The sequence below is a fragment of the Lepisma saccharinum genome, chromosome 9, assembly GCF_977018435.1.
Source record: "Lepisma saccharinum chromosome 9, izLepSacc3.1, whole genome shotgun sequence".
Lineage (NCBI taxonomy): Eukaryota > Metazoa > Arthropoda > Insecta > Zygentoma > Lepismatidae > Lepisma > Lepisma saccharinum.
In genome coordinates, this window is record NC_139237.1 from 90,639,546 (window position 1) to 90,665,740 (window position 26,195).

Here is a 26,195-nt window from a genome sequence, read left to right on the forward strand (position 1 = left end):
CCATTCATCGGCAAAATATAAAGGAATCATTTCTAACATTTTTTATGTTAAAATGTATACATTTTGGCGTCCTGTTTTTCTTTCACGATACCATGAATCATATCCCGTTTTGTTGTTTCAAATATGTGGTCAGTTTACTTATATTGTGTCGCAAAAACATAAATAAAACACACATAAGTCTTTATATTTATTTTATTATAATTAGCATTGATTTGTGTATAGTTTTTTTCCAAGAAAATTGCCAGCAACTAAACCCGACGAAAAATTTCCTACGAAATTGATACAAGGCTCGTTTCTCAGTGTCGCCGATCACCTGCGCCGATAGCCAAGCAGCTGACGTATCAGCGTGTTGAAGCTGTCACGTGGTTAAGGCAGAGAGAGACAAATGATTACGACTGTTGCGTTTCGCAGCTAATCCTGGCGCAAAAATCTCTCTGATTGCTATATTAAATTTATCACGGCATCACGTCTCGATAACGCTCTCTCGCTCGCTCGTGGAGAAATTGCCTTTTCTATCAAGAATTGAAGACGGTTAGCAGCCTAGAAGCGGATAAATCTCTGTTGGATCAGATTGCCTGTCAGTCTCCCCCTCTACCGGTGATCCGAAGATTCCCCAAACTCCGCGAGAGAGTAATGGGATTAAATCCTCAGGGTTGGGGGGCGATTTTCAGCAGTGACCATCGCGTCGCCCTGGACCGCTCCGATCCCACCAATCGGATTCTCGAAGGATCGCTCGTCAAATTGACAGATTTCTCGGAGATCTTGGACCTTTTTTTCTTCTTCCTTTCCTTCAAGAGGTGAGGTGTTGGAGAAGTGGTGCTGTGCCTCTTCCAGCTGGCTCTGAGTGATGCTTCAGTGTCCTGAGTTTCGTCATGGGAAATCATAGAGATACGGCAGCGTTGCCTACTTTGTCTTTCTTGGCGTTAATCCGAACTAGGGTTTGGATACACTGCAATCCGCAATGGAAAGTTTTGTAAACTAATTAAGTGACCAAGAAAATTCCACTCCTGTCTTGCTGCCATGGTGACGTATCAGTTCACGAACTCGAAGGATCCGGATTCGAATTCCGACTTGGGCGAGATTGTGTTTTAATTTTGTATTTGTTATGTACCCACTTTTGGCTAATCGCGACGATGATGAAAAGCAAACCGTATCAGGGAAGGTTTTACCACAGTCCCTTATGGGAGGCCGAACACCGGACGAATCATTAGACTTGAGTCACGTTGCGACGGTTTGCGACAAATCAACGATGGTCCGTGGAATTTGGTCTCGCGTGGAGCGGCTGGCGAGAAAACGTTCTGCGCATGCGCGAATTCATTCAATTCAGGCACAGAATGATTGGTTTGGTTTATTTTGCATCGCTTCTCTGGCTAATCTCGAAGATGAGGGTGTCTTATGATATGATGACATGAAGGGCCACTCACAGGGATTCGAACCCGGCACCCCTAGCGTCATAGCGCTGTGATAATCACATTATCGGGGCGCTGAATCTATAACTCTAGTTTGATTGAATTAACCCTATGTACAGTCACCGGCAAGAAAGGACACCTACCTGTAAGACTTTTTGTGTGGTGCCTAATTCTAAGTCGATGGATGGATTTTGATAGCAAAGGCAGGTTCTGCCACCGCCGCACAGTTAGGCAACACACATGACTCCTTGCAGGGAAAAGAGTATTTCAGGATATAGAACAGCGATACGGGTTCGAATACCGGCCTGGGCGTGGGTGTTCTTTCTAAGTGTCAATTCACCATATCATCACTCATCTTCTTCATCTTGCCGGTGGAAAGACGCGATACGATGCCACGGATCCATGGTTCGAATCAACGTCTGGACATTGGTGTTCTTTCTGAGTGCCCCTTTATGAATTTTATCACATCGTCACTCATCTTAGCGATTAGCCTCAAGTGCCACAAAAGCGAAGTACAATGAACAATTTCAACACAGCTCTGATGGCCGAATCCCTTAAACGTTCCCTCTAGCGTGAACAGTGAAAGATCTTTCAAGAATTGGCAACACTTTCGGCACAGAAGAGGGGGATTTTTGTTTTCCCATCTCGGCCATCGTTTTCCCTGACCCCTTCTCCCTTGCTCGTCCTCCCATTTTTCTTCGCAAACTTTATCCGCTCGACGTAAGTCTCTCGCCTATAAATTGAAGGAAAGGGAGGAAAAATGCGAAAATTATAGATACTGTTCCTCCGCCACTGGGACCGAATTCCCACTGTATTTTCTAGCTCATCGAACAGAATAATATCAATGTATCACTTCGGGAATCAGAGGAAGAGGAGGAGAGGACAATAAGTGGAAGAGCGATGGCAAGAGATGGGGAGTCAAAGAGGAAACAGGGTGGATCAAAAGTTGTGTCCTTTTCCACGTTTATCCTAAAAATATGCAACCTTCGGTACTGTACGGTCTGTCCCGGGAATCTGTGGAGCAAGGCCGGTACATAAAGGGAGAAAGTAGTGGGTGAAGCGAAGAAGTGCGTCTTGCTGCAAACGGCTGCAAGACGCAGTCGCGTTTTCCCCTCCATGCACTCATTTCCTCTCGCATGCGTTCACTGATTGAGCCCTCTGGTGTCACTATTTGCGCAGAGACATGTTTAGAGATTCCTCGGACATCGTGTAGAAAGAAATGTATTCAAGTGTAGAAAGAAATGTATTCAGATGGAAAATAGGAAAGGTAATGCATTTTATGGATTGCTTTTAACAGGGCAAGGAGGAATTTATAAAATGCATTGAGAATTCACACTCGATTGATTTGGTTTATGTTATTTGCTTTTCTTTTACTCTTGGCTAATCGCGACGATGAAAATGGGTGATGATATGTTGACACAAGCTGGAATTCGAACTGCTGCGTTACCAACCAGGGTAATATAATTACTCATGTGGGTTCGATTTTATGCAAAATTATAATTTAATCCATAACTCAGAATAATGCAACATTGCTAACCCCATGCTTGACAATCAAATCAACAAATCAACTGAGCATCTATATTCAAAGATAGTATAACATTATAGATGCTTCACAATCTATCTACTGCACGAACCAGAGACCCCAATCATCGTAGCGCACTGTCAAAACCACTCCACCACGAAATTCGGCGGAAATTTATACTGTAGTCAAGGGAGATTTTGGGGGGTAAGATCGAAGTATAAGAAATGTTATTGCATGATCCCAACGAGACCTTTTACCCTGGATGTGATTTGCTTATGAAAAGATTCCTTTGGAGGACGAAGCTTGGGTGACAATGCCTGACCTTGAAGTCTTGAGTAATGTCACGGGCATTGAGGTCGAGGCTACTGCGGCAACAATACCATTCGTTAAGAAACAATACTTTAATTTGTGGATGTTCTCGATGGGGGATGCTAAGGGGAGAAAGCGCAGAGAAGAGGCCAATCAAACAAAAACGAAGCTGTTCCCTCAAGATGTCCTCTCGAACTTCTTTCACATGATACACTTAGTAATTGCTGTTTTGGATTGCAAAGGTTCGTCCAATTAACGCCGCGTGTGTACTCCTTAGCTCCACAGAACATAGACCGTTGTTGAGGGTCCCGTTGAGTACGGGGGGGGGGGGGTAAATGCCTTACCGGAAGGGCATTTTATTTCTTACGATTTCCCTCCCCTGATTTTGATTTCCTTTTCATTTTTTTTTTTTTTTGCTGACATGACTTCGGGATGTGACATACAAATTCTCTCTGCGCAATCAACCAGCTGGATTCGTCTCTTGGAGAAACCATAACAGGAAGGACTCCTTGTGGGCTGTCTTCCTTATGCGTCTGCCATGGTCTCTAATTGCGTCTGCTTGAATCCGAGTGAATTATGGGCCTCTGTGCGAGAGGGGGAGAGTCTCATGCAGCTCACACGCTCCGAATGTGTATCAGGCCATTATAGATAGATTGAACTGTAATTAGTAAAGAGGCGGGTAGGGTAGGTTCCTTAATAGAAACACACAGAGCCCAGTTCGTTCACAATGAATGGATGCCCCTTTGAGGAGAGCATTCGTGGGTCACTCTCTTCGTCGTCATGTGGGCTGAAAGGGCCTGGGACTTTTTTTGTGATGTAAGTAGTGGGTGGTTGGTTTCTGGGCGACTGCATCAAGTCCCCCAAGCCTCTTCGGTTATTGCCTTTCATGGAGGGACTGCGTTTGTTCCAACCCGGTTATCGACCATACAAGTGACTTCTGATTGAAGTCTGTCATCCCCTCCTCTATTCAATTCTCTCTCAATCAGCCAGTTATCCACTCAGTCTCTTCAGAATGTCACTTACGATTTTTTTTCTCTCTTCTTTGTCACAGAGGACGGGTTTTTTTCCGGGTTTCAAGAGGGTAGATGAGGCTGGTGCCACCAACCCCCTCTCTATGTTGGTAAATTAAAGGGAAGTTGCCCTTCTAATTGACGCATGTGACTGCAACAAGAGGGGCCCCCAATGGACGGAAGAAAAGTTACAGAGGACCAAGGCTATCTGCTGCTTTGTCCCGGAGGGGAAGGGTGGTGGGTTTGGATTGGTAATTGGAGGTGGAAAATTGTCCCGTGGAAGGGAAGTGAACGGTGTGGGTGCATGGTTGATCAGGACTTCCTTCTTGTCTTCCCACAAGAGCTTCTGATCGACGCTGAGGATGGAGGTAGGGGTTATGTGTGGGGGAGGAGGAGGGTGGTCCCACGGAGATCGAGGGGAAAGAAAGCGTTCCGATATCGAATTCAGAAAGCACTCTTAGAGCATTTCATTTTAGTTAGTTTTTTAAAGTCCATTTTATACACATAAAGGCTAATAGGGACTGGTAAACACTTCGCCGCTGTAAAACATTGTCACCGTATTGTGCTGAAAGTCTTCTATGGATTTCAGCTCCTGGTACACCTTCAGACTACAAAAAACGGATTACAGAACGCTGTTCTTCTCTAGTACACACGGACAGTGGCGCAGCCATGTTTACTTGGCAACACTGTAGAGCGAACTGAAGTGATGACCCTGTAACCTGCCACAGGCGAAGACAACGATACTATCTATCGGCTTTCGAGCGCAGAAAGCTGTACAGCCAACCTCCGGAAGAAAAGAAAAACATTGCATTTACTTTTTGACTAACCTAATAGTATATGCTTCCACCGCGTATCGAACCCGGGACCTCTTGATTACAAGACGACGACGTTATCACTACGCCATCAAGTAGGCTCTTATCCCCAATGAGACGAGATGCGACACCCTATGAATATAGAAACGAGGCTACGTTTACGAAGATTTTAAAACAGGGCCTCCGTTACACTAAGAAAGCTCACAACGACATCTTCTAATGCAACGATATCAAGTCAAATGAAGTCTTGAATTTCCTCTTCTTACTAGACACCATTATGATATTCCAAAATCTGAGAAATTACATATGCTTAGACTTTGCTTCGGGAATCTTTGGTTCAAGGCGCGCATGACGGTAGAGAAGGGAACAAAACGAGTGGGGGAAGCAAAGTAGTACGTGCTGCTGTAAATTGCTTGTAGCTGGAATCGCGTTTTCCCATCCATGCTCTCACTTCCCCTCCCACGCGTTCATTGGTCGAGCCCTCTAGAGTCCTTGCTTTCGCAGAGACTCGTTTTCGTTCGCTTGCTCCAGAGATCCCTGCGACAGAGTGTAGAATTATTTCTAGATAATTCACACGATTCTTCGAATGGTTTGCTTTCGCTCTCGCATGCTAATATCTGGACAAGAGCGAAAGCACTGTCTAGGATGCTCTAGCCGACCGCCGTGGCAGAGGGGTTAGCACAGTGCGCTACAACGTCAGGGTTCAGTGTTCGATTCACGGTTTGCGCATTGCTGTGTCCGTCCCTCCTTCATCAATTTCATCATATTTTCACTCCTCATCGTCGCGATTAGCCAAAAGTAGCAGAAAAGCGAAGCAAAATAAACCAAATCAATCAATAACCTAGAATGCTCTAGGAAGAATTCGATATCCTCCGTTTGAAGATCCTCTGGGTTTTGTGTAGAGACATTGCTCTACCAACAAAGAAGAGGACGTTTCTTGAACTTTTTTTCGCATCTTAGACTACACAATAGAGCTGGTAGCCATTTCAACTTCTTCAAGCAAGGTCACAAAAAAGAGAGAAGTCAACCACAGTAGTCGAGAGAGAGAGGGGGAGGGGCAGGGGATAAGAATTTCACGTGTCTCAAGACCGGAGGAGTAACGTAATCAAATAAGCTTAAGTTCGGTCCGTGCAAAATGCCCATCGGTAGGAACCGACGATATGTATCCGTGCGCGAGAGATCCTGGGAGTGGACGAATTGATGGCCGCACTTTCCCGGCAATTTGTTCGCGACAAAAGGCACAAAATGGCCTCTGTCGGCTTATACCAGTTCAATACCTCTTGGCGTTTTTTCTCCTTCCCCACTCCGTGTCAAAGCGTACGGCAACCAGTTTCGGCAATTTGCTTTGCTTATGTCCGTCTCCCTCTTTTCTTTTTGCATCGCCCTTTTCTTTGTCGTCACGGAACTCCCGGTAAATGGGAGAAAGGTAGTGGACGATACTGCTTTACCTGTCCGAGGCGTCCAGTTCTCATTGTTCGCCCGGATTTGCGACGTCCGTTCGTTATGTGGCAGCTTCTTCCAGTGATACCAACTCTAGCATAATGTTGCTGAACCTAGCACAATTTGAACTTCGTTGCCACCCTTCTTTTTACATAATCCAGCCGACATTATTATTGCTATTAGTAGTAGTATAGATCGACCACAAGGAAAAAAACCTTGGGACGAGAAGTCCCCGCGCAGCTTTCCCTTCTTCCCTCCACCTCGGACCATAAGGAAGCATGGTCCACACTCCACTCTCTCCTACTCGCGGGGGTACGTTGCACACTAGCCGCGGGTCTGCGCAGGTTGTTTTGCTCGTGATTCCACTATAGTAACAGTTTTGTGCACTTCCACTAAATGAACAACACTTGTAAGCTTTAAAATACTAACTAACTCTCTAGCCTTCTTAAACCAGAAAGTTTATGGCTGCAGCTACACAAGCGTTCTATCTGCCCCTATCCTGTGCGAGATCAATCCAATCTTTTCCATCCTTACAGTTTTTCTTTAGCTTCGTCTTGACCTTCCTACAGGTCTCTTACCATCAGGTTTCCCAACAAGAATCCAGTAAACTATTTCTTTCCTCTCCCACTTAAGTCTTCTTGATTTAATTATTCTAGTAATATGTGGACATGAATACAAATTATGCAGTTCTAAATTGTGCAACCTTCTCCACTCAGCTGTCTCCTCATCCCTTTTAGGTCCAAATATCTTCCTAAGGATCTTATTTTCAAATACTCTCAATTTATGTTCCTCTTTTAAATACAGTATATTATAAATATATTAGCATTATATGTATGTATTGGCCTTAATATATGCATTTAAATGTATGTATCCTTGTATATATTTAAAATACTCTACCTCACCATGCAAAATTGGAGGGTCGACAACGTTACATACATTTTTTTCTGAGTTGAGAACCGTCACAATCTGTGGTTCTAATTTGGAGGTTCGATCGGAGGACCTATTACAAGACAATTGCTTTAGACACACTTTCCGAACACAAACATGAGTTTCATTTAGCTACTTTCTACTTTTAATATTGGGCCAAAAAGGGGGTCCCCCTCCCCTTGGAGAAGCCACTGCATAAAGGAGATGCTTAGTTAACTTTAAAACTACAATTATCCGAAAATAATAAATTATTATTAATAATTATTATAAATCCTATCATAATTCAGCAGCATTTAGCATATCTGCTGAGCTTAAACAGCACTTTTTCTTATCGTGAGGGTTGCCACACTGCCTCCTTCCCACAGCATAAAGAACTATGTGATTGTGGAATGTACCAGACTTTTCTGCGAAATGCTTACCGATATTTATGTCCCCGACTAGTCTACATTTCTTTCTTTTAATGAACACTTCTTCTGCCGCTGCTATAACGTCACGGGAAATGCAATTTTTAGTGGCATTGTTGGACAATGGGTCGTCAACCTTGTGGTAATTGAGTCCTTTGCAGGATGACGTTATGTTCTCGAGTCTACCCGGTAAAATTGTTGTCCAGGTTCGATTCCCGAAAGTACGAATGTGGATACTAGATGGCTCTTTTTGAATACGAAGTTTCTTACCATGGGTGTGACCAGAATTTTTTGTAGCTGGTGTGGAAGGTCATTGACAATACTCGAATAGTAGAAAAAATCATAATTATAGTTGTTATTATTATCATTATTATACAATAATAACGATTATAAAATAATAGAAATGTAACACTTTTATTCAAAATTATTTATTTTTGTTTTATCTTCGGGTAGACGATTCTACTCAGTCCACCAGATGATTGATTATCCAGTACAACTGCTTTTAATTATGTGTTTACATTTTCATGCAGTCATGGACGTCCGGAATGGGGGGCAAGGGAGGCTACAGCCCCACCTGCAAATTTATGTCCTCCTATAAATTATATGTTTCACACATAATTTCATTTCAGTTACAGTAATTTATGATAATTATTAAAAGGGCGTTGAAGGGACATGATAATTTCAGACTGAAGCAGTGTTTTTTGAGAGGGCATCACTATTATGGGGGATGCCTCTTTTGCCCCCTGGAAAAAAAATACCTTCCTTACCCCTTCCTGGAAAAATCCTGCGTAAGTTCATGCATCCAGTTAGTGTACTGAAATAAATTCATAGTTATGGTATTTTGTTATTAACTTTTAGACACTTCGTTCGAGAAAAAGCTTTATAAGTTAAGGGAAATTTCAGGTATAATGTTTGGAATTTTGAAAATTGTGGAACAATTTATTCTTTGGATTGTTTGGTACAATGGCCCCTCGACTCCACAACCAGTGTAATCTTCCATGAGACATGTTTGTTGCATCCACATAAGACTTTGTTTGTGATTGTCCCTTCATCAATGTCATCCCATCACCATTCATTCTCGTCATCGCGATTAGCCAAAAGTAGCCGACAAGTGCCATAAAATAGCCAAATGATTCAACCAATCAATGTTATTCCCTTTGACGTACATGTGGTATCATGAACACGTTTGTTCCTTTTTCTGTCTTGGAATATTGACAAATGACGCATCACAAAGGCTGAAATACCTGTGTTCTTCTGGATTCAACAAAAGTGCAATGATCATTACACAGAAAAGTAACCCATTCCAGTTACTGAAAAGAACTTGGTAATGATAATCTAATATTTACGCGCGGTGATCTCAAGTTATCAGAAACATGTTCACCTTGTAACTATTGCCTAGCCTTGACTTCATTGGCCAATTTGAAAAGTTATTGAAGAGACGTTATAATTGATATAAGATTGTTCCAAAAGATGTCGACAGCGCTCTCATGACCTCGATCTGCAGTCTTGCGAAATGGTTTAATTGTTATGTCAACCTAAATGTAATTGTTTATTGGCTGAATCGAGCAGCAATCCAGCCACGTAAAGAGAGGTTTACGTAATCATTTGAGAGTTCTTTGTTATTGCTAACCTTAGAAAAACTCATAACAGTAAGAATGAGATTAATACTACTAATCTTGGAGATAACGATTTCATTGTTCGGGAATGATTAGCCTGCGTGTCAACGAATTGGTACGTTTCTAAATAAAAAGTCTACTTTCGTCAGAGTTTTTGGGAAGTGGCAGCGTGTAAAGAAGAAATTATCAAGCAGAACTTGTCTTAGAAAGAATTTATAATTGTACTACATACGTGGGCATCGAGGTCAATGAATTGTAATTTAGCCCAGATTTACAACTGGTGCAAGTGTACGTGATGTTCAAGGGCTTTATGCAAACTGTTTCAGTACAGATGTATCATGGCGTCGTTATTGAATTGTGGAGGGGCCGTTTGCCCCCTGAAAACTAGCAATAAGTCGTACTGTAGATCTCAATTTCAGCAGTAAGCCCCGAGCTGTCTAAGATAATAATTGGTCATCTCCCCCTTTGAAGTATAACACTGAGCGATTACCACCTAAGCGATCACCCCTAGAATTACACAACCACCCCTTAAAATTGAGCGATCACCCCCTAAAATAACGCGACCGCCCCTTGAATTGACAGGTAACCCCATAGACTTACGCGATCATTCGCTAAAATTGAGCGATGGCCGTCCAGAATTTAGTAATCACCCCATAAAATTAAGCGATCGTCCCTAGTAGTAAGCGATCACCCCTGACTAGGTGATACCCGTAATTGAAGTTACTACAATACGATTAACTATATGATAAAAACTGTCGTAACTTTTTTACGGTACACTATTAGAAATCACCGTTAAAATTGAACCCAACCGTTTTTTCTTATTTGAATTTGAATATCTTAAAAGATAAATAAAGATAGATAATGATTATAAATTGAAGTTGTGTGTGCGATAAATATATTTTTAGAAAGAGGATCAATAAATTTACATTAACCAAGAGAACAGTGTAAGTTTGTTAATTCTGTAAAACGGTCATAGTCATTTTTACGGTAGTTGGAAGGCATTAAAAATTCTTGGACCGTTATTTTATATCTTAACACCTGAAACGTAGACGCGGACCACACTCTTATAGAGCGTTCCATAGACCTTTCACTGATCTTTTAATAGTATTTTACAAGACTATTCCACAGCATGTGAGACATTTTCATCGCATCGATGCTCGCCCAATCATTTGGCAGAGAGGGGCCACAGGCTCGTTTCACAAAGTAACAAGTGTTCAGCATCGAGACTCGCTACCAGCCTTTACGTGTTCAGACGGCAATTTCCATAGGATATTACACCTCGTTACGAAGCTTCCTCAGATAGAGACGAGAGGGTCAGTGGGAGGGGAAAGTATTAGCACAGAAAAATGAGCAAAAAAACATATGACCATGCTGGCGGTATAGAAACTACCGGATGGTAAGTTCTTCCTCTGAAGACATGCGGGCAAGTGTGTATGCCCGTGCGGTTTTTGCTGAGGTGCGGGGGGATGAAAGCCCCCCCCCCCCCGGAACCAAAAAAAAGATAAAAATCCACACAAGAGGTGTTCCTGGGAGTCCCAAAAGCGACGTTCCATGCTCCGATAACATGAAAATCGGAAACCCGCGACATGTGTTCTGGGGTCTTGCGTAGCATGTACAGAGGACCATTACAGGCAGGCGCCGGGCGACGTTTATGGACGAGTATTTCACTGCAGAAGTGCCTCCGAGGACGAGGCTGTAATTATCCGGTCGGGAGAGCCGCCTCCTTCATCTGAAGCCATAAGGCCGAATCGTATCGGAACTAATCAATAAGACGACCCTAATGATCGGTAGCTGGTTGACTCTGTTCTACGCTTGGGTGAGCGCCGAGGAGAAGACTGGAGATCAGCAGACTGTTGTTTCTCCAGGAATTGATTCCAGGCTGTGCGGTTATTCCAGGACGATGGAAATGATCATTTGTGTTTTTGGAGAAGCGGCGGTTGAATCTACGTCATCTCCTAGGCAGGAGACAGTTTGCAAATTCCATAGATTCAGTAGAAACAGTACAAGCCTAATCATATTTTACATTGGTGTTAACGCTTCAAAATCTCATTTTAAGAGCATTACAAAGAATAATTGAAAATAAACTGAAGTATAATTTGGAGAGACACACTATAAAATATCACAATTTATTCATGATTGTGTTTAAAGTTTGAATTTATGAGATATTCAAAGTAATACTCTCTCTCTATCTGTGTATTTGTCCGTTTATATATATATATATATATATATATATATATATATATATATATATATATATATATATATAGTATTTGACGCCAATTTTATGCATATTGTTCCAACGCTTCATAGTTTTATTTCAAAAGCAATAAAGAGAATAACTTAAAATAAATTGAGGCGGAGTTGTAAGCGATGAACTATACTACTAACTAACCAGCTCTCTAGCCTTCTTAAACCCGAAGGTTCATGGCTGCAGCAACACAGGCCTTCCATCTGTCCATATCTTGAGCAAGATCTATATACTCTTTTCCATCCCTACCGATTTCCCTTAGGTCCATCTCAAAGTTGTCCCTCCATCTTCGTCTTGGCCTTCCCACAACTATACTACAACATAATTTATTTATAATTGCATTATAACTTTGAATTAGAGGCCCTCCCCGATGGCGTAGTGGAAATGTCGTCGCTTTGTAATCAAGTGGTTCCAGGTTCGATACCCGGTAGAAGTAGGCTACATTGCACAGTGGTTCTACTATAAACTGTAGGTCCAGTCCCGATTAGCTTATATGTGCATAAAGTGGACTTAAAATAACAATTCAAACTTTGAATTTGATGGATATAAAATATATCTTGTGCATTTCTATTTTCAGTTTTTCTTATTTTACGTTATTTGTCAGTGGCAGTGGCGGCGATTAGGGGGAGAGAGGGGGCAGTGCCCCCTACTTTTGCCCCGCACATAAATCTTATCTACAACGGAAAATATACTCCCTTTGCCCTCCCCCCCCCCGGAACCCTATCGCCGCCACTGGTCAGTGGCATGCACGCTTTATAGTTATATTTTAAGAGCATGACAAGGAATAATTTCAAATAAACAAATGAGGCATTGTTGATTGAGATAAACTACATTAAGCATAATTTATCGATATTTGTATTTAAAGTTCGCGTTAAATAGGAAGGTACGTAATCTTATATATTTGTATTATATTTTATTTTACGCCAGTCTTATGCTGGTGTGAGCTAATCGCGAAGATGAAGGTGGATTACGATTAGTTTAAGTTGATCACCCATGTTCGGCTGTGATTTAGTTTCGTTCCGGTTCGTAAAATGGTATTTCTAGTGTAGGCCTTACCAACTTCTTTTAGCTTGCGACAGTTGAGATGATACTAGGATAGTTTAGTCTCTTCTCTTGAATGAGGTAACACGTCTCGTTATCACTCCTATCTCGAGCCTTGAAAATGTTTGATTGTAGAATGTACATTTAACTTACTAAAACATGTCAAACCGCTAGTTCGTTCATATGGAAACAACACACCTGACCCACTTTTGAATATAGCCATGCCCTCTATACGTCACAAATCGCACTGTAAGACAATCTTGATTTAGCCGAAATTTGTAACTAATTTTCATTTAAATTTTCCAGTCTGGAGCGATACGAGAGCCCCAGACAGCAAATATCTCTCTCTTTTCTCGATTTTTGAACTACAGTCTAGGTCTCGTCTCAAATTTCGTGACGAGAACGAGATGTGTGTCATTGCGTACCACCCCTACTCCACGGCCAACAAGTTGGAATACAGCGCCGCAGTGAGAGGATGCGAAAGTTTTTGCTTAGAATACCGGACAGGGAGTGTATCTTTCATTGTGCTTGCCTTCATCTTTGAATTATCATTCATCCTCACTGTCGTAGGCCAGGGGAAGCTGATGGGATTACAGTCCCCTTCGAAATTGAGAAAAAATAAAAGTTTTCAAATGAAAGCAATAAGGAACTCGGACAAACCGGAGTGATAAATTCAATCTTCCACCCCCTTAGCCGGCCTCTTGACGGAGTGGTTAGCTACGACGCCAGGGGTCCCTGGTTCGAATTAGGGATGGCCAAGATCCGGATCCGGGTCCCAAAGTTCCGGATCCGGAAGTTTCGGATATGGATACGGATCCGAGAGTGTCGTATCTCAATCCCATTATAATATTACCTCACCTTAAAAGGTATTATCATTTTCGATTACAAAGACATTTTTCATTGGTTCGTCCTACTATATTTTTTTTTCAAGTGTTGTTCCTAAAATACTTTGCTACGCATTGGCTAACACACTCGTGCACAAAAATAATCTTACTTGTTTAACATAAAATGTCAGAGGTGATTTTGTAAATGCCATTGAAACTAATATGTATTCATTCGAATGTATTGGAAATGGAAACACACATAAATGTGAGACATTCCATTCCAGGATGAAACCTTTAACCCATTTAACAAGATAGAAATGTTATACAAAAATTATACAATTGTTCTACAGTTACAGTTTTACAAATTAAAATAAAACATTATAATATATGCAGTGTTATATAATTACAAAGTGTAAGACTAACAAGGGAGGTTATCTAAGTGTCTTCCTCAGATTTCCAAGAAACTTGACAGGTGTATAGTGGGGCCCAATGGAAGAAATACGTGTTTTTTTGTTTCGACTAAAAAACGATTTTAGGGGGCAAGACCCCCTCAAATGTCAAGATGAGGACAAATTGAAGTGAGGATCTGACCCCGGTTTCCCCCTCCGATTTCCATGATACTTGGCAGGTGTGTGTATAAACGGGCCCAAAGGAAGAAATACGTGTTTTTTTTGTTTCAGCTAAAAAACTCTTTTACGCGGCAAAACCCACTCAAATGTCAAATTGAAGTGGGGATCTGACCCCTGTGTTCCCCTCCGATTTCCATGAAACTTGGCAGGTGTGTGTATAAACGGGCCCAAAGGAAGAAATACGTGTTGTTTTTTTTCGGCTAAAAATCTGTTCTAGGGGGCAACCTGCCCTCAAATGTCAAGATGAGGACAAATTGAAGTAAGGATCTAACCCCTGTGTCCCCCTCCGATTTTCATGAAATTTCGCAGGTGTATTGAGGGGCCTAAAGGAAGAAATATTTTTTTTTGTTTCGGCTAAAAAACTGTTATAGGGGCAAAGCCCGCCTCAAATGTCAAGATGAGGACAAATTGAAGTAGGGATCTGACCCCTGTGTCCCCCTCCGATTCCCATGAAATTTGGCAGGTGTATAGAGAGGCCCTATGCCCCCTGTTTCTTCCTATGCCATATTTACGTGGTTTCGGGGTCAGATTCCCACTTCAATTTCTCCTCATCTTGACATTTGACGGGGGGGGGGGGGGATTGCCTCCTAAAACCGTTTTTTAGCTGAAACACAAAAACAAGTACTTCTTCCTTTGGGCCCCTCCATACACCTGCCAAATTTCATGGAAATCGGAGTGGCACACAGGGGTCAGATCCCCGCGTCAATTTGTCTTCATCTTGACCTTTGAGGGGGTTTTGCCCCCTAAAACAGTTTTTTTTTAGCTGAAACACAAAAACACGTATTTTTTCCTTTGGGCCCCTCTATACACCTGCCACGTTTCATGGAAATCGGAGGGGAACATAGGTGTCAGATCCCTACTTCAATTTTTCATCCTCTTGACATTTGAGGGGAGGTTGCCCCCTAGAACAGATTTTAAGCCGAAACAAAAGAAAACACGTATTTCTTCCTTTGGGTCCCTCTATAAATCTGCCAAGTTTCATAGCTGAAACACAAAAACACGTATTTCTTCCTTTGGACCCTCATGGAAATCGGAGGGGGAGACTTAGACCTCCCTTGTAAGTGTATTAATTAATTACAAATCGCGAACACGCGCACACACACTATATATATATGTGTGTGTATGTATGTATATTATATATACAGGGTGATTCTTTATGTAGTTTACAACTTCAATAATTTATAATTATTTATTGGAACCACATATAAACTTGGTTTATATGTCATTATGCAGCAAAACACTTCAAGTTTTTTATTAGAAATCTGTTATGGTTCAATGTGTGCACCGTTGGTCATCCTGGACACATCCCAACGAAAGTCAATTTCCTGCCAAACATTAACCAGCATTTCAGGGGTAACATTAGCGATGGCTGTTGTGATGCGATCTTGAAGTTCATGAAGATTATGAGGTAGGGGAGGGGTGTACACCCTATCTTTCACAAACCCCCACAAAAAGAAAGTCGAGTGGAGTGTTTCTTCGAACCAGAACACGCACTTAGCTCTTTCCGCACCAGTGAAAGCCATTTTCAACGATAGACCGGTGGCGCCGCATGTGATCAACTCCGCAACTACACACTATGTGAGTCAAAACTTGAAGTGTTTTGCTGCATAATGACATAAACCAAGTCTGTATGTGGTTCCAATAAATAATTATAATTTATTCAAGTTGTAAACTACATAAAGAATCACCCTGTATATGTATATTAGCAGGTAACAATATGTTATAAACACATTCTTACTTTCCAAAGAAGCGCATGTGGGATGGCAAAACGGATCCGGATCCCAAAATTTTTGATCCGGATCCGAAAGTTCTGGATCCGGATCCGAAAGTAATCAATCAATCAATTCCTCTTGAAGATGACCTGCATTTATCTTTTTTGTCTGTCAAACTTAAAAACGGTAACTAGGAAATATTTTATTGTGTATATCGTCCCCTTCACTTTCCGTACAACGTAGCATCTTTACAATTCCAGCCCGTTCCGAAAAAAATAAAACATGTCTACGCTACTGTTCATCCACATCGTTGCGATCAAACTTGAGAGACAGAAAAAGCAACGGGAGAATATCAGAATGCTTCTCTGGTTTTCCGTCACTCGCATTACAATGGCAATGAAAATCGCAGCCTCGGAATTATGTCGAAGAACCTGTCACAACTGTCGTCTTCCGTCGTAAAACTTAGGCCGACTTCATTGGCATTATTCTTGCCTCTCCTCCCCCCCCCCTCCTCCGGCAAACTTCCGTGGCGCCAATAGCCAATAAAGGTTGAGGAACGGCAGCAGTTGACGATATCGATATTGTAAAATAACAACTCGCTCGTAAAAAGGCAGGACCGCTTTGGAGGAGGCTGTCCTATAAACAGGATGTAAAACGGAGCGACAGAATGGCTTGCTCTTTCCGGCGGGGGTCGAGCCTTAGGCATTCAAAATGCACTCCTAATCGATTCACGATCGAGTCGTCGTCGTCCCAAATGGACCGGAAAGGGATGCTGGGGAGGGAAGATGGAAGATCATTCTTGAAACGCGATGGAGTGTGAAAAATGTATTTCCGAGATGTTTCGTGGGAGCTTCTTTCTGATCGTTCAAGCTCCCATCTTGTGACTCTTTAGTCATACCCAGGCACTGATACAAAACCGACCTCTTTGACGTCGGCGCTGAAGTCTAATTTGTTTCACTGGGTTGAGATCATGTTTTGATTAACTTCCGAATATGTTTCCATTGAATATATGGATGGAATCAATTTACTTATTTTCATTTGTTTTATCCAACGTTAATACTATATGAAGTTGTGTGTTTGATTGTGATTTGAAATGCTGTAAGAATTGTTGTTTTCGCCTCTTCAGGCAAAGCAGACGTTGCTACAAATACGTTCATTGATGGTAGGATAGCTACTGATATGCCCGTAATTGGCATAAAAGGGACATATTACAATAGAAAAGGCATTTTAAAAATAAAAATAAATATATGAAAGGCATATTTTAATGATAGGGGAAGGGAGGGTGAAGTTGCCAGTGCGGGCAAAGTGGCCATGTGAGTTTTCATCGCTGTATAGCGCTTCCCCCACGCGGGAGCCGGCCGAAACAGTCGCCACGGATGCTGTCAGTGTTGTCTGTGACTTTGAAGCGGGAGGCTGCACTTTTCTAGATGTGAACTCATTTAATGTTTTTTCGCAAGTCTGAATTTAGCTAAGTGGTACAAATTGTTGATTATAGCTAAATAATACTAAGTGTTATAAGTATATGCTCTTGTGCTGTTTGATCAGCGTGAAATAACTTTTTAAATGATGTGGGTTTGAAAACGATATGTCATGTAGGTTAGACGTTAGACCACAGTTTTTGTAATGGCGTCATTCCGGGCAAAGTGGCCACGAAACAGACAGACTCGAAAGGCAATGAAGGATGGATGTTTAAAATGTAGTGTAGAAGTGGGCACATGAAGACTGCGCCGTTTATGACGAAGAAGATGATGAATTTGAGTGCGAATTTTGCAAATAGGCCCACGCCTAATCCTTTATTGATAAGACTATTGATTACGAATTACTATTTACTTTATCTTTTAAAGATTTCATACTTAAGATAATACTTAAAAAACATAATACTTATGCTTAATGTGTATCACTTCAGCTTGTGTTGATTAAATACACACTCTGAATCAATGTGATTTGTTCATTTACCTATGCAGGTAAAATGGAAAGGGGCTGGCCACTTTACCCAACCTTGGCGGGCAAAGTGGCCACTTCGTACTTTTTTTAAAAATAGTAACGTACATTTCTAAAGAACAAGAATTAAAAATAATAAAATAGAAATTGGAAGTAAAGTTATTATACTTACTATTGGTCTATGGTTCTATAACTTTGCTGATTAAAAAAGGTATGATAAGAATTCGTCAAACCTTAGAGTGGCCACTTTACCCTTCCTTCCCCTACTACTGTGCCCTTGATGTTTAATTGATATTATAGGCTACAGTACAGCATGTTATTATTTTGTTGTTGATATTGCTTTTGTGCATTATCAGATTATATACTCTTAATAACTTTAATAATACTGTCAATAACACAAGCAATATGTTATTTCCGTTACAGACTTCAGTTGTTGCGTTTAAAGATAAAAGCCTTTATTGTTCCTCGCCAATTGTTGCAGACAGAGAAGCAATAACAGTCGCATGGGGCTCACTCGATACTTCGAAATCTCAAGTCTTGTAAGCTCTACTTCCACGCGAGTTTGGATAATTATAGACAAATGAAAGCGATAAAATGCTGACGCATGTTTTTGCTTTGTTATCATTCGGCAGATTGATTTGGTTTATTTCGCTTTTCTGCAACTTTTGGCTAATCGCGAAGATGAGGATGAGTGGTGATATGTTGATATTGATGAAGGGACAGTCAGAAAGAACACCCATGCCTGTACCTGGATCCGAATCCGGGACTCCTGGCGTCGTAGTGCGCTGTGCTAACCACTTCCCCACGGAGGTCGGGTATCCTTCGACAACGTCATTCTGTTAAGCATCTTGAATCACGATAACAGTTTCCAGCTGAATTTGAGCCCTCGAAATCTTGATCCTTTGGCTACCACTTTTAATTCACATGAGCTTCGATGGTGTAGCGTGACACAAGGCAGGAGGAAGCCCTGGGTACAAATTTATGACTGATTTTCTAGGTGGACCCAACATCGATTCTACAGACTTTGTAGAAACCGGTAACAATTAACATTCGAACGCCCTGTACAGTTTTACCTTTACACTCAATATATATACAATGAGACTTCAAAAAATTAAGGATGCTCCGTTTATTAGCCTTCAAAGTGAAACAAGTTTGAGCCACGTACAGGGTGACATAGTGTGTGCATTCATGCGTAAAATACCCGGAGACCATACGCACTTGTCTTCTGGGACATCAAAGGCTTACCGACAGGCACTTAGTTTCCTTTCCTCTTTTTTTCAAAAGCGATAATTAGGCATCTACTAATTAGATAGCACGTCCCTGGTATGGAATCAATAAATCAATACCCGCAGCTTTGCCTCCAATTAAAAAAAAAAGCGAATTCTTGTCTTGGAGAATGGTCCGCGGTGGCCATTCGTTAGAGCAGTGAAGCAGATGCCTTGTGACTTAGTCATACGCGTGGAAGAGGGGCGGTGGGGGAGCAGGGATCGTTCATATGAAAAACAAAATAGCCGGGGATGCTCCAGTAAGGTCAGTGGCGTATACGGAGTTCAAGATCTGGGCTATTTCACTGTCACGTGGTCTTAGGCTATGAATAGAAATAAGTTTACCAAGTCCTAAGAAATCAGGGTGCCAATTCATAGGAAATCAGTTTGCCAACTCATAGGAAATCAGGTTGCTAACTCATAGGAAATCAGGTTGCCAATTCGTAGGAAATCAGGTTGCCAACTCATATGAAATCAGGTAGCCAACTTCAGAATCACCATCATCATCTCACCGATATGAATAATTTTATTTGCAAGTTCTATTCAATTTTTCTCCTGTATTTTATTATCTAGACTCCAGGCTTCGCAGATAGCGTAGCTAGTCTAGAATATACGCTCCCGAGTAAGGTGTAGGTCCGAGGCAAGTCGTCCATTCAATATCTTTTTCGAGTTTTGATATCACTTTGAATGATTCCGTTTTACACCGTTAAAGGGAGACGAAAGACAAATGGTAGTGCAAACTACAATTACTTAAGTTATTCGTGATCCTTGTCTTAAGCCATTTTTTTAATTTTTTTATTGAATGATCCATTCATTGGGACGTCTCACTGCCACGCGAGAGGCCCGGGTTTGAATGAATGAATGGTTTATTTTACTTTGCGTTTCTGCCACTTTTGCAAAGATGATGATGAAGGGTGATAGATGTAGCTACACAACAAAACTCCCATAGATGATTATATTGGCCATGGGCCCAGATGCCAGAGCCTCGTTAGTCTGCAAACTACGTGTGAAATGAGGTTGCCATTTTGGTATCTTCTGAAAGGGACACCCCCCTTACACTCTACCCGGGTTTGATTCCCGCAGAAGGTGATTTCAGATGGAGAATTTTTCAGACAATGTCGCTGCATGTTCACAACGAACCCCTACAAGAGGCAACTCGGAGATGTAAAGGCGGCCGCAGTACGGTGCTGATCACATCACCTCCGCCAATCGCCAGGACCGTCCCCCATATGGCTTCACGGCAATTGCAAAATGCAAGATTTGCTTTACCTTTTACATATATATATATTTCTCAATACTCCCTCTGTCCCATAATTATTATCCGGTACATTTTTGTTTGTTGTGTCATAATAATTGCCCGATATTCAAACTGTGACATTGGTGTATACAGAAGAAGAACATGAAACAAGGGAATGAATCATACAACTTTACTACTCAAGGATCAGTACAAATTGTGCTTTCCATCTGCCTCTTCGTCTGTCATTTATGTACTACCATTTTGGCATACCGTACTATAATTATGGGACAGAAGGAGTATATAATATTTTTGGTGTTTGTGCAGAGTACTTTTAAAATCCGTCACACCATCCGACACCCCATAATATTTTTCGCAAATGCCCAATTTATGGTCATCTTGGGTGTAAATGTACTCTTACACCCCACCTAAATATGAACTTACACCCCCAGATGGAAAATTGTGGTCAAACTCTGGTGTGTGAGGAAGAGGGGAGGGAAAGAAACAGACGGAGAAAATGATAGAGAGGAGAAGGTAGTGGAAGCAATAAGTAGTAACTGGGAAAATAAGAAAGAAAGAGTAGATTCTTATGGCCTGGAAATTTAGACGAAAATGTAGAAAGGAAAGCTGAGAAACAGACATGGATTTAAAGAATAGGTAGCTCCTCGTGATCCTCCCCCTGAATCGACATACTATCTATTGCAAAGATGTAGAATTTAGCACATCCTTCTGCACACAAAATTCCAAGTTTCTAGCCTTATTGGTTCCTTAGTTAACAAGAACATCACACAAGCTCCATTTCAACAACTTCGTCGATCAGCAGGTTTCTTATAGACACCAACGTACATAAACTTCCGATACTACCGAAGGAATCGCTAACCTCTTTGTTCTAAGCCGCCCATTGCCGATTCATAACATGTTTTCTTGTCCGCAAAAAAAGAAAAAATCAGCTTTAACAATTACCGGCAACCCAGTTTCAGAAGGTAAAAAAGTCCGTTCACGACAGCGCAATTGGATTGCCAATCCATAATCTTTCTATTAACAGGCAGCAAATAGTGTTAAAGAAATTCAACCTGTCACATAGCTTTCGACGAGTTGTTTAATACAAGGGGGAAAAAAGTAGACCTTGCTGGCATAAGGCGCTGCCTCCTTCCCCCCTCCGTTCCTTCCTCTGGTCGCAAGATTTTGACATTGGGTGTCGTGGAGAGAAGTCTGCCCATACGCTGCTGCCATCTCGTGGGGATCGCTGGAGACTTTGCGAAGATTTCAGATAGTGACGGCAAAGGAAAGGGTTACATGGTGGCGGCTGGTGTGTTTCAAGACATTGTTGACAGTCGGAAATATGGAGTAATGAGTGCTTTGTTGCGTCTGAATAAGTCAACCTCTTGTAGTTGCGTGCTCCGATAAATTATATAGGGGGACAATAACCAAAACTATTACCCTGTAGAAATGTCATGCATTGTTATTGGAGGAATGATACAGTTTGGTTGATAGACTATCCCATTCCTTACACTCTGTCCACGTTATCTCTGGGGCAGGCGAACGAAACGAAGTCTCCGTCCAAGTAGTGACACGAGACGGCTCTACCAATGAACACGTGAGAGGAACGGGAATGCGTGGAGGGGGAAGAGCGACTGTTGTTACCAGCCTGCGCAGCAGCGTGTACTGCTTCGCTCTGTACACTCGATCCCCCCCTTGTCTGCCGCTATGCGCGGCCTTGCTCTAGAGATACCTGAGACAGGGTATAGGTATCGTAGTTAGGTCCATGGGCTTGCACAGGCTAATTTATGTACGGACGCCTTGAGGGAAATTTCAATTGCTAATTCTAACTTCATGTTTCTTTTTCACAGCTCTTGAGTATTCGTTACCCACTGGAAGATAAATCGTCAAGACAAATTTTTGTCCTTGCCTTTTAATCAAGGGGTACTGGGTTCGATATCAGGTCGAGGCACATAGTGGTTAGGATCCCAGTTGAAATTGTAGGTGCAGTTCCTGTCTTTGAAATATAGGAGGGGGTATCAAGAAGTTCTGATCATCACCATGAAATAACTACCTGAGAAACTTGATGTTATGTTGTGATAAACAAGACTTCTCTACGTAGTCACCTTCCAAATTCACACATTTCTCCCAGCGTTCTGAACCCTCCGTAGGCCTTCATTGTACGAGGGTCACTATTTATATTTTGAGCCTTGGCAACACTGATTGAAGTTAGGCGCGATTTGACGTTTGCACGGAATCGTCTGGCATTATTGAACATAACGTACTTCAAATGTTTTGTCAATAGCTTGATTTGTGTTGTTTATGTTGCCTTGGAGATTGCGCGACAACAATAAAATGGAATTAACTCGAACATTTTCGTGCGATGATTTTTTACGATTTTCGACGTGGATTATCAAGACAAGAGTGCATCGATCAACTTACTTCCACATTTGGCGATGAAGCCCCATCCTTTGCCACTGGGAAACGCTGGTATAACGAATTTAATCGTGGCCGCCATTCGCTCAGCGACGAGATTCGCGAAGGTCGTCCAAAATCAGTTGTTGTTCAAGAAAACATTGATGCTGTGCAAAACCTAATACTGCAAGATCGTCATGCGACATACTGTGAGATTGAGGCAACCATACGCATTAGTTCCACCAGCATATATAAAATATTACATGATCATTTAGCTGTGAGAAAGGTATGTTCTCGTTGGATCCCACACAATTTGACAAAAACTCAAAAAGACGCTCGCGTCAATTGGTGCAAACAAATGCTCAATAAATACAATCGTGGTGCTTCAAAAGACGTATATAATATTGTAACAGGTGAAGAATCATGGATATATTCATAAGAGCCGGAACGTAAACAGCAGTCGACTGTATGGGTGTTTCAAGATGAACCCAATCCAACAAAAGTTGTTCGCGCTCGAAGCACATCGAAACAAATGGTCGCCTGTTTTTTCGGGAAAACTGGTCATGTGGCAACTGTGCCTTTAGAGGAACGTAGAACGGTCAACTCTGAATGGTACACAACAAATTTGTTTGCCAGAGGTCTTCGGTCAAATACGGGAAACAAACAAACGCCGTCGGATCATTCTTCATCAAGACAATGCCAGCTGTCACACATCTCGTCTAACAACCGACTTTATGAACAGTCTAAAAATCGAATTGATGGGTCATCCGCCGTACAGTCCTGATTTGGCACCCAATGACTTCTTCTTGTTCCCGAATGTCAAGAATAAATTGCGTGGACAACGATTTTCGTCGGCGGAAGTCGCCGTTGATGCGTTCAAAAACCATATTATGGAGGTGTCTCAAGAAGATTGGAAAAAGTGCTTTGACAAATGGTTCGAACGAATGCAAAAGTGTATTGACCATAAAGGAGAATACTTCGAAAAACAATAAAGCAGTTTTTAATGCCAAATTCCTGTTTTTTCATTGTTAGGCTCAAAATATAAATAGTGACCCCCGTACGTAGATGTCCGCAGATTGCATGGAAAACCACTGTTCGACCTCGTGAATGACATCATCTGTAGCATCAAATCGCCAACCTCGCAGTGGCATGGTCATTTCTGGAAACAAGAAAGTCACTTGGTGCGAGATCTGGAGAATAAGGTGGATGTGGCAATAATTCAAAACCACAGTGCTCTGCTTCCACAACAGCGGCTTGAGATGAGTGAGGGGTGCATTATCAGCGAGGAGACGGACGCCTTTGGAGAGCATACCGCGGCGTTTTTTTTCTTCAGAGCATCTCGCAAATTGTCAGAAGTGAGTAGTAATATGCGCTGTTAATAGTCTGGCCTTTTTGGGAGGGGGGCAATAAAAGTGCTTCCACTCTTTACTCATCTCTTTGGTATCCGGGAGATAGATCCAACATTCGTCCATAGTTACCAAACGACTAAAAAAATCCTCTTTGTCGTGCTGCAACAGAGTTAGCATCTGCCTTCACTGATCGCATCGTGTGTGCCTGATGAGTGGAGTTAGCAGATGGGGAACTCCTCTACCACCACCTGCAAAAATAATACACGCCATATTAACACGGTATTTGCACTATAATGTGCATAGACTTCAATGACTATACTTGCAAAAATTCGTTCACGAACATTTAATAATTTTACCTGATGATCACTACTTTTTGATACCCCCGCAAAAAGTAAAACTCGACAAATCTTACTAGCATTTGCCGTTACTAAACAATTTTTTTTATCACTTTATAAATTACACAGATCTCCTTAGTAGGTGAAACCCAACGTTCTGGAGCGGTCTTTTGACCTACTTTTCGCCTTACGACATTTTACTATAAGGCTGTCTCCCCTTACGATATTTTTCTGTAAGGCTAGACCGGTCCTTTGACCTACTTTTCGCCTTACGACATTTTACTATAAGGCTGTCTCCCCTTACGATATTTTTCTGTAAGCTCAGTTCTAGAGCGGTTCTTTGACCTACTTTTCGTGTAGACCCAAATGGAGAATTCAACGCCCGAAAATGGAGCTCGGTGGAGCTCGCCTTAATGGTTTGCTCTTGTAAGGCATGAGCTCCATTTTCTCGCAGTGTTACCAACTCCTCACTCGAAAAAATCACCAGGGTTTTTGTTTTTGGGTATAACCTAACCTAAAGCAAGGAGGTGGCAACCTTGCTTGAGGTATTTTCTCGCAGTGTTGCCAACTCCTCACTCGAAAAAAATCACCAAGGTTTTTTTTCTTGGTCTAACGTAACCTAAAGCAAGGAGGTGGCAATTTTGCTTGAGGCTTGCCTTACAGTGCATAAAGCAAGGTTGCCAACCCACTGGTACTTTTGCCATAGCCTTTTACAAGAAAAAAAAAGAGAAAGGGAAGAGTTAAACAACCGACAGCTTACCCACAGCCTTTTTTGCTCTAACCTAACCTAAAGCAAGGAGCTGGCAACTTTGCTTGTGCAATCAACCCGGTCGACCGCCCTCAAGTGGAGATAAGCGTTGCCAACTCCTCACTCGAAAAAAAAAATCACCAAGGTTTTTTTTGGTCTAACCTAACCTAAAGCAAGGAGGTGGCAATTTTGCTTGTGCAATCAACCCGGTTGACCGCCCTCAAGTAAAGATCAGCGTTGCCAACCTACATATACTAAACAAGGAGAGCCGGCACTGCCGTAAAAGAGAGAGAGAGATGGGTGGATGGTAATATAGTATGTGTGTGCGTGTGTGCGTATAATATGTAGCATTATTAACTAGAGTGTGTTGGCAATTTACTTGCAACTAAAAAAATATAGATGCCAACGTTGGTGTAAGATGAAGAGAGAGAGAGAGAGAGAGAGATTTATGGCTGGCAACAGTAACGAGCGAATGCGCCATATCGTAATTTTCCAACTCCGTATATCGTGATTTTTGTAAACCTCTCTCTCGGGGGAAACACGATGTGTTATACACACGCGCGCGCGCGCCTGTATTGTGACGCAAACAAACAAACAAAATAATAAATGTTGTCTTTTAGGATACCTGGCCCCCTATAACCTCGCGAGGGTGCGTGGTGCCCAACGCAGTTCTAATGGCCGCGGCTAACAAAGCCATGCCTTTGTAGAGTTTCATGGGTTCTTTTTTAACCCCCCCCCCCATGACTCCCTACAGAGGACCTCCGTGTGTAATGTGTGTGTTTTATGATTGAAGAGAAGAAAAATATTTTGGTTAAGAATAGAAAGTGTAAGAAGTAAAAAAGTTTCCGTAGGGTGCTGCATCTGAAAGAAAAAAAAATATCCTCAAAATAGTGTACATAATATGATAGAAAAATATAAAAAAATGTAAATGCAAAAATTAGTGTGAATGATTGTTTTTTTTTAAAAAAAAACGATAGAAAAATATAAAAAAAAGTGTGAATGATTATTTTTCTTTAAAAAAAATGA